The sequence below is a fragment of the Silene latifolia genome, chromosome Y, assembly GCF_048544455.1.
Source record: "Silene latifolia isolate original U9 population chromosome Y, ASM4854445v1, whole genome shotgun sequence".
Classification (NCBI taxonomy): Eukaryota; Viridiplantae; Streptophyta; class Magnoliopsida; order Caryophyllales; family Caryophyllaceae; genus Silene; species Silene latifolia.
Window position 1 is genome coordinate 309,721,100 of NC_133538.1, and position 14,397 is coordinate 309,735,496.

The 14,397-nt window shown below is 33.8% G+C and overlaps 1 long non-coding RNA gene across 1 annotated transcript; it reads left to right on the forward strand.

The window, feature by feature from the left end:
* The first annotated feature begins 10,002 nt into the window (after positions 1 to 10,002).
* On the forward strand, positions 10,003 to 13,325 carry LOC141633217 (uncharacterized). Its single transcript, XR_012538023.1, has 3 exons — positions 10,003 to 10,387; positions 10,958 to 11,080; positions 12,660 to 13,325. It is a non-coding gene; the product is annotated as an uncharacterized LOC141633217 (long non-coding RNA).
* Positions 13,326 to 14,397: the final 1,072 nt, after the last annotated feature.

A 14,397-nucleotide genomic window follows, 5' to 3' on the forward strand; every position in this document is an offset into this window, starting at 1 on the left:
GTCTGTTGCAATTCAGCGTTGGAAGTTTCTTCATCCTCGAACACGAAGTCCTTTCGAACAAGACCAATCTCAAACTCATCATCCTCATCCTCATCATCATCATCCACGTTTTGTACCTGTCCAAGTACACTAGATTCATCAAAAATGACATGGATGCTTTCTTCAATTAACAAGGTTCGTTTATTGTAAACTTTATAGGCCTTGCTATGATCGGAGTACCCAATAAATACTCCTTCATCACTACGTGGATCGAACTTACCCAAATTAGTTTTACCATTGTTATGAACAAAACATTTGCTTCCAAAACATCTAAAATGTGAGATATTGGGTTTTCTACCACGTAGCAATTCATAGGGGGTTTTATTTAAAATACTCCTTATCATGACATGATTATGAATGTAGCAAGCGGTATTCACCGCTTCGGCCCAAAAGTTCTTAGGCAACTTACTACATAATAACATTGTTCTAGCCATTCCTTCAAGGGTTCTATTCATCCTTTCAACCACACCATTTTGTTGTGGGGTTCTAGGAGCCGAGAAGTTATGGTCTACACCATTGTCATCACAATAAGCACCAAATGATGAGTTTTCGAATTCGGTTCCGTGATCGGTTCTCATTGAAACAAGTTTTAAATCAAGTTTATTTTGAATCTTTCTTAACCAAATTAGAAACTCATCAAATGTCTCATCCTTAGAGCTTAGGAAGAGTGCCCAAACAAACCTAGAGTAATCATCAACAATGACACACACATAACGACTACTACCTCTACTTCTAGTTCTCATTGGTCCACATAAGTCGATATGTAAGAGTTGCAAAGGTTGAGATGTACTCACAATTCTTTTGGATTTAAAGGAACTTCTAACATGTTTGCCTCTAGCACATTCATCACAAACTTTATCAAAATCAAATTTCATATTAGGAATGCCTTCAACTAAGTCAAGTCTTTTAAGGGTATTAAGAGTCTTTGTACTAACATGACCAAACCTTTTATGCCATAACCAAGGATCATTGTTCATTACACTCATGCAAGACATGGTGTGACCGGATAGAGTGTTCAAATTAGTTAAGTATACGTCTTTGACACGTCTTCCTTCGAGTATTAGTTCATTGGTAGTGGCATCAATTATTCGACACATATTAGCACTAAATTCCACAATATTACCCTTATCACAAAGTTGAGAGATGCTAAGAAGATTATGCTTCAAACCTTTGACAAGCCGCACGTTGTCGACACAAAGTAATGATGACTTACCAACCTTTCCAATGCCAATTACTTCACCTTTCTTGTTGTCACCAAACCTTACCGTGACACCATTGTATGCTTTGAGTGAGAGGAATTGGCTTATATCACCCGTCATGTGACGAAAGCATCCACTATCCAAGTACCAATTGCGGCCGCCTCTCACCAAGCCCTACACAAGATTAGATTTTGAGTTTAGGAACCCAAACAAACTTGGGTCCCCTTTTGTGATCCACATATCTTATGGTATCTTTCCTAATCCATATTTGCTTTATTGTTTTGATGTTCTTGTTAATGTCATCAAATCGTTTTGTACACTCATTGAAAACATGACCATTGTTACCACAATAATTGCAAATGATGTATTCGGGAAGACCCACGTATTTTCTCCTTCTAAAATCAGTTTTAAGCTTCTGGATGCAACAGTCAGTCTGACTGTTCCATTTGAAGCCCAAACCAGCAACTTTGTCACATCTTTCAGTTTGATTCGTGAGGAAGTTTAACACGGTTTGACTTCCTTCCCATTTTTCAGTGATGTTTTTGGCACTCATAAGTTCATTAGTCAAGTCTTTAACCCTAGAGAGGAGATGCAAATTCTTTTCTTTTTCCCTCTTGAGTTCATCATTGTTAACACTTTCTATGGACAATCTTTTCTCAACAATGAAGTCATGGGTGTGATTGTTGAGTTTAGACACGAGATACATGATTCTTTCTTTGGACTCTTCATATTTAGATGTCATCTCGTCAAGACTTTTGTTCAGATCAACGATTTCATCGGATCTATGATGAGGAGAAGACCTAGAAGTGCTACACTCGGGCATACCTTTTTGAAAGAAAGTAAGCCTATCATGAAGAATTTCTATTTCATTCTTGAGACAAACAACCTCACCTTTTAGACACTTGTTTTCATTTTCCAAACATTCAATCTTTTCTTTAGACTTATCTAAATCTTTGTCAGAAGCAACAGTCTTAGACACTGTTTCTCTTAGGTCTACAACTTCAACTACAAAGTCATAGATCTCATTCTCAAGAGCATCTTTGTCCTTCAAAAGATCATCACGTTCCTTGGTTAGTGAGGAAACTTGCATCACCAAGGTAGTGTTGACATTTTCAAGGTCAGAGACGTCCGTGGGGGTCAACCTAAGACGCTCTAGTTCTTTAGTCAAATGTTTGTTTAACTTGTTGACTCTTTTAACTTCATCATAGGCCTCAGAGGTGACAGTGACGCTGTCTGTTGCTTTTAGCTCATTTTTAAGATTAAAGTTCTCTTGAGCAATTTCCTCAATTTCATTTTGCATTACCTCAAGCTTATCATTTTGAAACCGACACTTATCAAGAAGTTGGTCAAGAAGCTTACATACTTTCTCTTTGGAGTAAGTTCTAGGCTTGGCCTTTAGATGATTTACCTCGTTGTCGGAATCGGAGTCGGAATTGTCGGGGTTAGCCATGAGGCATCTTAAGTGTTCAAGTTTTGAGGTTTTTGAGACTTTTTCTTTACCATGATTTGTAAGACACATTTTAGCCTCTAGTTCCTCCTCGATGAGTTCCTCATCTTCCTCGGAGTCGGACATTCCCCAAATAGCACTTATGACTCTATGTTTATAGTCCTTTTTAACCTTTTCTCTTCTTTCCTTTAATTTGATTTCATCCCACTTGGGACATTCTTTAATTTGGTGAGTTTTATCACCACATTTAAAGCATCCCACGGTGAAGTTAGGTCGTTTCTTAGGAAAGCGTTTTTTCGAGTAATTATTAGTGAACCTTTTGTTTCCTTGTCCATTGACCAATCCGGCTAGATTCCTTGTGAACATAGCAAACTCGTCTTCCTCCTCATCTTCTCCATCACTTGGAGAGGATGTGAGGGCGAGACTCTTTCCCTTTGAAGACTCACTAGAATGCTTATCGAGATTAAACTCGTGAGCCATTAGTGATCCCATTAGTTCATGAAGAGATAGGATTGACAAGTCTTTAGCTTCCTCTATGGCGGTGACTTTAGGTTGCCATTTAGGGGTTAGACTACGAAGGATTTTTCGAATGATGTCCTCGGACTCGAAATTCCTTCCTAGACTTTTAAGCTCGTTAATAATACAAGAAAAACGTGAAGAGAAACTATTTAAGGACTCGTCTTTTGACATTCTAAACAACTCATATTGTTGCATGAGAAGGTCAATACAGTGTTTTCTTACTTGGGACGTCCCTTCATAGGCAAGTACAAGGGAATCCCAAATAGATTTTGCCGTAGGACATCCGGAGATTCGACTTACTTCCCCCTCACCAACACAACGTTGAAGAATCGACATTGCTTTGGAATTCTTTTCGGTGAGTTTGAAGTCATTTTCATTGTAATTTCTTTCCTCTTTTGTCTTGGTGAAACCGTTTAAGATATCGGTTTCCTCAATGGCAAGAGGTCCATTTTGGATGATGTTCCAACATTGATAATCGATACTTTTGATGTAATGTTCCATTTTGAGTTTCCACCATCCAAAATTCGAACCGGTAAAGACCGGGATCTTGGAGTGTTTCTCGGAATCCATTACCCACGAATCAAACTCTAAGGCGATTAGCCTCGATCAAGAGCACGAGGCTCTGATACCAATTGTTGAGTTTATGGATTCAAGTACCTAAGAGGGGGAGGGGGTGAATTAGGTACTATTTAAAAAATTTAACTACAACTTTATTAACTAAAGTGAGTTAAGAGAACAAAAGAGAAGAGAGAATACTTCGAGTAATATTGCGAGATTACACGAGTACTAAAATGAATGCCTGCTGAAGTATGAAAGTAACAATTGTTAGGACTGTATCTATTTGTCTCAGTTTATGGAATACAGACTGCAAACCAAATGTGACAAATATGATGAATTATTTGAAATGTAAGCAAAGCAAGACAAACAAAAAAAAAAAGAGCAAATGGAAATAAAGTAAGACAATTGAACACGAGATTTTTGAATTGGTTCGGCAAGAAACTCAAGTGCCTACGTCCAATCTACTTTTTATTGATTTCTTTTAGTGATCTACTCCGACAACTAAAAGACCCGTACAATAAAAGACATCAACCTACTCCGGTTGTAAAGCGAGTCCAAGAACTACTCCGTTCTTATGACAAGCCAACTCGTAACCTACTCCGGTTGCCAAGAGTTAAAGACTACTCCGTCCTAAACTCTATTTACACACTTAGAATGTTATAAGGATCAAGTTTCCACTAACATATTCTTAGCAAAGAATAGAGATGGACAACTTTTACAAGATCAACAATTCTTAAGCAAGAGAGTTTAGTATGTTAAAGTAACAGTAGCCACGACTATAACAGCTTGAAGACTCTTAGAAGTTTTGCAAAGGACACACGGTTTTAAAGCTTTGAAAAAACAATTTTGCAAACTTGAAATTAATTTCAGAAAGAAGTCTTAGGATTTTTAGAGGAAATGGCACGCCTTTTATAGAGAGAATGGGTGAGGAGGTTGCTAGGGTTTTGAAGGGTCAAAGACCACACATGTGAAGAGCCTTAGCAACCACCCAAAACTTGCACCAAAGAAGTTTCTTTTGCAAAGGCAAGAATAGAGAAAGAGTGTTTGAAAGATATCCTTAAAAGCTCATGCAAATTCAGAAAACAAAGAGAGAAAAGACAAGTCACATGATGACAAGTTTACACAAAAATGGCAAAAAGCATTTCTTGTTTTCTAAAGGACCAAAGGGTCAAATTTGCATAAAGAGGAAACATTTTGAAATTAATAATTATTCAAACCACTCTTTATTGAAGACCAACTCCTAATAAAAATCTGAAGTTTATCTTTGAAAAATAAGAGAAACGTGAAAGATTTTTTAAAGATAAAAAGGCTTCAAGTGTTACGAGTTGTGGCAACAATCCAGGCACCTGTTACTTTGTAAAAGTAACAGTCGTCTTGACTGTTTCTATTACTCTAAGATACTCTACTTTCTCACTTGTACATTAGATGACACTAAGACTCAATACAATGGGATGATTAACAACTTCAACACTTCTTAATCCATGCTTGATTTAATCATTAATCCTGAAAAGGTAAACTAAGATAACACAAATCAAATGGGCATGTTATCATCAATCTAAGGAACCCAACACTACCTTTGTCCAAGTCATTTGTTTACCTTTGATTAAGATACATCTCACAAAGAATATAGAAGGTAAGTAAATAAACAGACAGAGATAGTTCCATAAGATAATGTGTCCATGTTTAGAATTTAGTGTTTGTATAGTTAGTTCATAAAGAGGTGGACTCTTCTCTATACGAAGTAGTAGAATCTTGCATAATACCACTAAGTAGATCAGAGAGGAAAAACGACTAAATTGAGCTTAGCATGATATGATCAATGATCATATACACTACGTAGTTGATCAAGATAGTATAATCGTTCTGGTAAAGATCGAGATAATCGTTGTGGTACAACAACAACAACAACAACAACATTACCCCAATGCCTCAATGGCTCCTGCAAATTGCGGGATAAAATAAAATAAAATATCAGAGTAGCAATCAAACAAACATGAATTATGGAACATTCATCTAGGTATTATATTAGACATGTTTTTACATAAGATACCACTAATTAACTAATATGACTTACCACCATATTCACATCACAATACCCATCTTACTTTGTAATGTCAGTCATAAATAATGATATTAAGCAAACTAGCAAAGATTACCTCTTAAGATGATAGCTATTTTCCGGCAACGTAATTAATAACCATGCTTCGTCATTCTTCCATGATCGCCACATCCTACAAAATGAACAAAGTTATATAATTAAATTATGTAAACTCAAGTATATAAAAACAATTTAATAACACATAAAGTCATTGATATAAATGAAAAGGATGGCGATAGGGCGCCACCGGGTGGCACCGAATCTCGGCGCCACCCTAATTAAAGGAAAAGAAAAATAAAAAAATAAAATATTAATTTTCGTTTTTGCGCCAAAATGTTAAGGGTAAGTGCGTAATTTTACATTTATTCATATTTATTCAATTAAAGTTACTTAACCATACTAAATTTTATCAAAATTTTAACATCAAAACAATTTATTTAATATTAACCTAATTTATACGGAGTACTAAATTATTTTCATCGATAATTACATTTCTTCATTGTTGTATTGTGTTCATCATCTACTTTACATATTCCGAAGAGACGAGTCACAGTACAAATGTACAATGGACATATGGTTCACCTCAACAAATCAATTTTACACAGATTTTTGCCGGTGTGCCTCGTTGTTTACAATCTCATCAATTCACTACTACCATATTGCCTTCTTCACAAAACAACCATGGCTTTATCATATCACCATGGGCCATGGCCATGGCTGAAACCAGAATTATCACCACCAAGCACCATCTTATCATCCGCACAAGAACTCGATAGCATCATAGCACTACTGATTACTCTGTCTAGAAACGTATATATAGCACCACCAAATTCATGCTTTGTGTAACATCATTTTCTGCCTAAGTGTTCCTCGAACAAACATCTTGTTTGTCTAAAATTTTCCTCAAAAAGTGGCACAAAGTTAGGAAAACTCAACTGACTTTTTTTTTTTACTATATTAACTATGATTAATTATGAAATATTAAATTCCTAAATTACCCTTTCTTATTAAGGGGGTGTTTGGTTCACCCAATATAGGTATGAGGTATGGGTTTGGAATGAACCAAACCCATACCATGTGTTTGTTTGACGGAAATGAAGGTTTCATACCCATACCTCAAACCCATGAGGTATGGGTTTCTCATACCCATGAAAGGGGTGGGTATGAGATTGATACCTATGGTATCAAATTAGAGATATTAAAAAGTGATAAAAAAAATTGTAAAAAAATATTTTAATATTTTTATTTGATTAAATTTTATCTACATGATTTAATAGTATAAAAATTATTATTAAAAAAAATTGTATTTTGAAGATTTTTTTAGCTTTGATTGATTTCTAACCCCATACCCCCAAAATTGAACCAAACACAAGGTATGAGGTATCAAGTTCCAACCCAATACCACCCAGGTATGATTTTCGATTCCAAACCCATACCCACACGTGAACCAAACATCCCCTAATTAGTTTGAAATTTTAATTTTAGTGGATGGAAATGAAAATATGGTGTTGTTTGGCCAAGTTTATGTGAAAGTATTTTTAAATTTTTAAGAAACTACTTCTTGAAAAAGTTGAAGTTGTTTGGCCTAACAATTGTAAAAATAGTTTCTTAAAAAATTGATATGTTTGGCCTACTTACTTTTATCTTATTTGTTCACTTTGTTTTTTGTTATATTACTTATATGTAAAACGGTCTCACAAATTATAGCAAAAATTATAAGACGATCTCACACCGTAAGACGGTCTCACGATGTAAGACTTCTACGGAGTATAAGTTTGGCCAAGCAGAGAAGAGAAAAAGTGGAGTTACAACAAGAATTGTAAAGACACAAATTCTTGTTTCAGACGGTCACTTTTCGTCTGAAGCTTCAGAAGGGCATATGTGACCATTTTATGGTGAAATGTAATCACAATGATACAACCAGTGTTACAGCTTATGATAACGTGTTTTTCAATAGTGGTCACATTTGACTGTAAAATGGTTACAAAATCTCATCTTATTATTTCAAACCAAAATAACTCCAAATCAAGCAAGACCAACTGATATAAAGAAGTAATGGTCTTCCGGAGAAAAAACAAAAAGCACATTAGTAATGAATTTTTAGCACTTTATGTGAAAAGTAGAAGTAGAAGTAGAAAATACCTACTTCTACTTTTGGGGGTAAGTTATCAGTTTTTGACTTTTTAAAAGCTGTTTTAAAACTCCATAATTTAGGGTGTTTGGCCTAGCTACTACTTTTTCAATTACAAAAACACTTTAAAGCTTGGCCAAACAGCACCTATATATGTAACTTACAATAATACCCCCGGTGGTGCCCAATTTGAGTACCATCCGGTGACGCCATCTCATTTTCCAAATAAAAATAATCAAAAGAATGGGTAACTTGATCTGCGTAGGCAAAAGTCCCTCTATGAATTAATGTATAACTCAATTAATTATATATATATGAAGCCTCTTAGAACTCTTGTAAGAGGTTAGATACGTAGTAGTTAATGTGAATTTGCCTTTATTATAATCTTTTACTTTAATTCTAATTTTTATCTATAATTTGTTAGATATTGATTAGAGATAATATATTTCATAAACTCATTAATTTATTAAACAAAAGCAGTAGCCAATGAAATCGCCCGCAAATTACGGGATAAAATAGAATAAAATATCAGAGTAGCAATCAAACAAACATGAATTATGGAACATTCATCTAGGTATTATATTAGACATGTTTTTACATAAGATACCACTAATTAACTAATATGACTTACCACCATATTCACATCACAATACCCATCTTACTTTGTAATGTCAGTCATAAATAATGATATCAAGCAAAGATTACCTCTTAAGATGATAGCTATTTTCCGGCAACGTAATTAATAACCATGCTTCGTCATATTCTTCCATGATCGCCACATCCTACAAAATGAACAAAGTTATATAATTAAATTATGTAAACTCAAGTATATAAAAACAATTTAATAACACATAAAGTCATTGATATAAAGGAAAATAATCAAAAGAATAGGTAACATGATTTGCGTAGGCAAAAGTCCCTCTATGAAATCATGTATAACTCAATTAATTATATATATGAAGCCTCTTAGAACTCTTGTAAGAGGTTAGATACGTAGTAGTTAATGTGAATTTGCCTTTATTATAATCTTTTACTTTAATTCTAATTTTTATCTATAATTTGTTAGATATTGATTGATTAGAGATAATATATTTCATAAACTAATTAATTTATTAAACAAAAGCAGTAGCCAATGAAATCGCTCCAAAAGTTCCTCTTTTAAGTATATATACTAGTGTTTAAGCCCGGCCGTTGGCCGGATCATTTCACTACATAGGCTTTTGAGATCCAATATGTGTGATATGGTTTTTACATGAAAAAAATTGGCACGTCAAGGTATTAATAGTCAAATTGGTGTTTAAATATAATTTTTGGCAAATAATAGCGTGCTAGTTACGCGTATACCCTTCTGATTGAAAATAATTGAGATATATCACATAGTAAATTTATCTCTGATTATCGCTTGTATTTGAATTAGAATGGATTAGCTCGAAAGTTTAGTAAACTACTTTTCAATCTATTAATCGTTTTTAACAGCAAAAGAGTTTAATAGTATATTCGTTTAACACAAATTTTCATTTGAGACGGTTATATTCGTGTCAGATTAAAACGGATAATGTTTTATACATAGGCCAAAAGTAGAACAGTAAGAGGATTATACATCTGATGTACTACCTCTAATTCTATAGTTTCTGAGCATTATAATAAAGTTTTTGAGTTTTGTTTTAAAGTTTCTGAGTTTCACTATAAAGTTTCTGAGTTTATTCACTTAAACATTAAGCTCGAAAAAAATATAATAAAACATAAAAACATTATATATAAGTTTAGTTAAATTTGAGTTTTGACGGAAAAAATATTAAAATCTAACTTATAAACTTTATTATGCTCAAAAAAATATACATATGCTCGAAAACAAATAAAGTTTGAGGTATTAAGCTAAAAAAAAATACATATATGCTCAAAAAAAAAGTTAGGGTAGTACATCCGATGTATGTTCCTTTTTCTCAAAAGTAGAATAAGACGTATTGACATAAGTCTTATACATAAGTCACGTGTCTTTGGTGATATCCATATTAAGTTTCTTTGTAATTCATTTAGTCGGATCTGGTTATTCATTTAGTCTCCAAGTCAACGAAATCATTTCAATTTATCCCCAAATCGTCGTTTCAATTTTTACAATTCCACAAAAATGCATCCCCTTATTTCTCACCCCCAACATCTAGATCCTTCCTGACGACCAACAGATAACCCATTTTTGCTGTATTCGACAGCCGAGTACAATCTGATCGAGAGTTATTTACCTGAATCTTAGCCGGGTGACTGTTTGCCGGGATATTATCGAAATTCAATTAATAGCTTTATATAATCAAACAACGTTTTGTTCCTAAGATTAAAGAAGCGGCTTCTTTTTGGGTGATTTTCGGCATGATTAAAGTCGGGAGCTTTGTTTCTTGAAGGTTTGGCTTTTATCTGATTTACTTTAATTTATTGTTGTTTATGTATTTTGCATGTAGTGTTTGTGTTGTGTAGAAACTGGCGGTGTTGTTGTTTATACATGCTAGCACAAGGATTATGAAAAGAATTATGATGGTAACTACAATATACACCCTAGATCTCAATTATTTGTTTACCTTAAAAACCTTAAAATTCCCTTCACAAAGTTTACTAAATAATTGTGACTGGAGTAGTATAATGTTAAGAGTGCAAGCTTAATGGTAGGAATTATGTATTTTTATCAGGGAATTACGAAGGTGGAATTATGATGGTAATTTTTAGGAATTTAGACAGTATACATGTACGATCTTATTAGAAGAGCCAACTGCTATAATTTACATTGACCTTATTCCAAACTTGTGCGGTTATTTAGTAAAAATATCTTCTGTAGATAACATGTAGATTTGAAAAAACTACGTTGAAAATGATATTCCTTGTGCGTACTCTATGTTCGCTGTCATCCATCCCATCAACATCGTGGGTGATTCGTTAGCCCGTTCTATTACCACTCTCAGTTTGTCTCTATCTTTTAGGACAACAGCTTGTTCACCCTCGAGGTGCACAGGCAGGCGTATGACCGCTGGACTCCTCTCGTGTATCTCAAACTCAAATATCCTCCATGCACCTTCGCATGCTGAGAGGTAACGACAATCAAGGTATGACTTGATTTCATCTTCTTTGTCTCGGGAAATTACAGTAGTCGCCAACTCGCCTTATCCGGGCCCTTTAGGATATACTTGAACATGTACTTAATAGCCCGAGCTGTTTTACACCACTCGACGTTTATATGTGCGTCAAACATCAGAAGTAACCCCGGGTTATAGGGAACAATGCTTCTGTTGTCTAAAACGTGTTTGCCCTTTTAAATAATCCTGCATGAAAATAAAAGTCATAAATAAATAATATAATCCGGATAAAAGTGACCGAAAATGGCCTTTGTCTCTGTTTTTTTTTTGTTTCTAAATTTTTCCTTTTATTTTATTTTAGCCGGTTGTCAGTTTGTGTTATCTTTCCCCATATTTTGGACTCTAATACTTTTCCCTTATTTTTGTCACACTTGTGAATATATGAGAATTGTCCTTTAAAAACTTCTTCATATCATATTTTTTCTTTTCGTTCCGCTCTTTTTCTACTTCAAAATTTTTAACTTCTATGTAAGAGAGATCTACCTGTTGTCGTTTCTTTGTCTATACACTGGATAGCCATTACCATCTATTGTTGTCTCTGAATTGAAAGATTTTGGATATTTTTTGTTGCAAGCTTCACCGTCAAGCATACATGGACAATTTGGGTTCTCCTCGCCGCAGGGCCCGTGAACCATGTATCGTGACACAATCTCATATAATACTGGGTCTTTTTTCTGATCTGGGATTTCAGCATGTGTAATACCGTCTATGTACTGTGGCGATAGTTCCACTTCATCTTTCTTAAGCTATAATAGTATGTGTGCATGGGGCAGTCCTCTTTTCTGAAACTCTTTGTATATATATATATCTGCAGCATAACAATTTTATCTATACTCATCATGTATGTTGTTAGTAGTTACTATCTATTATTATAATTTACTTAAAAATTATGCGTACCTTCTACATCTGTTCCAAAGTAATGCTGGTGTTTAAGGCAATCCATGAGTTGACTTTGTTTTAATTTGAAGACTCTTGCTATTATGTCTGGCCTGTCTTCCGCCTTCTGTCCTTGTATGTGCCCTAGCATCTTATCGATCTCTGGCCACTTGGGATTCGCTGGGCATGATAACAATTCACAGTAGCATCTATGTACTTACCCTAATGATAAAAAAAATAATTTATAAGGTAATTCAATATGAATGAGATAACCAAAAAACAAAATAGGGTAATAATAAACAGTTAATTCTTACCTCTTCATCGATTAAAACCATATCCATGCATATAAGACTATTATTCTCCACATGATTCAAAACATCCGATAGCCTAGAAACGCGAACTTTGATTTTCCCGTTTTTCTTAGTCTCATTAAGCTCCCTGATCAATGTTAAAGGGCTGACAAAACATAAAAGTAATAATAATAATATTAATAAGAAGCTTTAACATGTTTGAAGCCAAGTATAATATCTATATGTACAAAACATTGAAAATATTTTTAATTAATTAGCATACCTTGGTGCCATTGCTAAGAGAAAGACGAAGACAGAGAAATATTTGTGCACTTAATGTTTGATAGACGTTCAATCTATATTTATACACTGTTGTGATGCAGGTTTTACAAAAGCGTGGTAGGAGTTGAATTGTATATACATTCAGATATAAAGAAGCTGTGGAATTCTCAGATTCATGGATGTGATGTAGTTTGTTAACAAATTTAATTTTCTTGATCGTAGTTTATTCTTATATCTTCTTATTTATTGTAGTTTATTTTTATTTTCTTATCTATTAAGGGTGATGTAATTTTGGATGGGTTTTTTAATTAGAATATGCAATTTGAGTTGAAAAGAGACTCAAGAGACTTGAAGACTTACATCCATTAGTTTTGGAGTAAGAGAAGGAGACCTGTTTTAAGAATCTTACCGCTGATATGGATGAGGTTCCGTCAACTCTACACTGGTACACGCTAGGCCCAGATCACTGGACCCTTGATACTTAACCTGTCGTTCCTGAGATTATTAGCCAAATATGCTGGAGCTGAGTCGAAAAATGAGGCCTTTGAAATTCGATGGTTTAATTGAAGCACTGTATAGTTTCTTGAAAATGCATAATGATAAGACTAATTTTATGGAGCATTTTAACATTTTGGTTGTATATTTAAGTTTCAGTTATGCAATATGCATTGGAGAAAGTACTGATGCATAGCGGATTACATTTTCTATTATGTGCTCCGCATTTGTTGTAACACCCCGTATTTTTATCAATCTTTTATAATTTCTTCTTATTTTAAGTTATATTTTGTTGAATTTTTAAACTACCAGACCCCCTCTTTCAGGATGGACAAAATTTCACATTTTTTTTTATTTCTCTATAATCACTTCATTCTAACCCTTGGTTCTAAAAACTTCATTTTATTTTAGTTAAATTGATCATTTGTTTTAACATTATATCCCAACTTAAGACGGGCATAATTCTTTTGTTATTTATTTTCGTGTTTCCTTTTATACGTTTAAAAGAGAAGAATGAGAGGCACAACAAAGAATCAGAATCGGAGTCAAATCCCAACATCAAGTGGGCAAGAGTTAGCTGACAGAATAATGTGAGACTCGGTATATCTAACCCGACGTTGGTACGGATATAATAAATCGAACCATTTTCAAAAATTATAGTTTTCTAACAAATATAATTTCATGAGACTTTGTTTAATAGTTATTTTTACCCTAGTATTATATTTACCAGTAGATAATAATTAACTTCTATATGCGTCTAATTTAAATGCAAACAACTCATTTTGATGATTATGTTCCATTTGTATTTATTAAAGTCTTTCCATTGACTCGTAACTCGTTTGACCTGACCCCGTCATTTCCTCGAGTAGTATATATTATATTTTTAAATATTAATACGTTAGTACAGTTAAATTATTATGCAATTATCATCGACTTGTGAATGACCGTCGTATATATTCAACTAGTCGAATCTTGTTAGTTCGATTACACCATCGGTATTATAAAACTTATTTTGATTAAAATATTTTATTTAAACATTGCCGGTTCTAAAATTATCGCATCACAGTTTTAGTTTTTATAAAATCGATCTTATAAATTAAAAACTGGATCATTATAGAGACCATTTGCAGAACCGAAACTCAACTCGTAACATGTCTCTTTTATCTTACACGTATTCTCAACTGACCCAAATTGGGCTTCACACGTGGTCGCCGTTCGCCCTTTATGGTTCCTAACCCATTCATTGAATTCATTTGATAAATATTACCTCTTCCTCTCCTTTCATCACTTTTATTATTAAAATAAAAGAAAAGAACTTTTGGCCTTCATCTTTTTTGTTGTTTG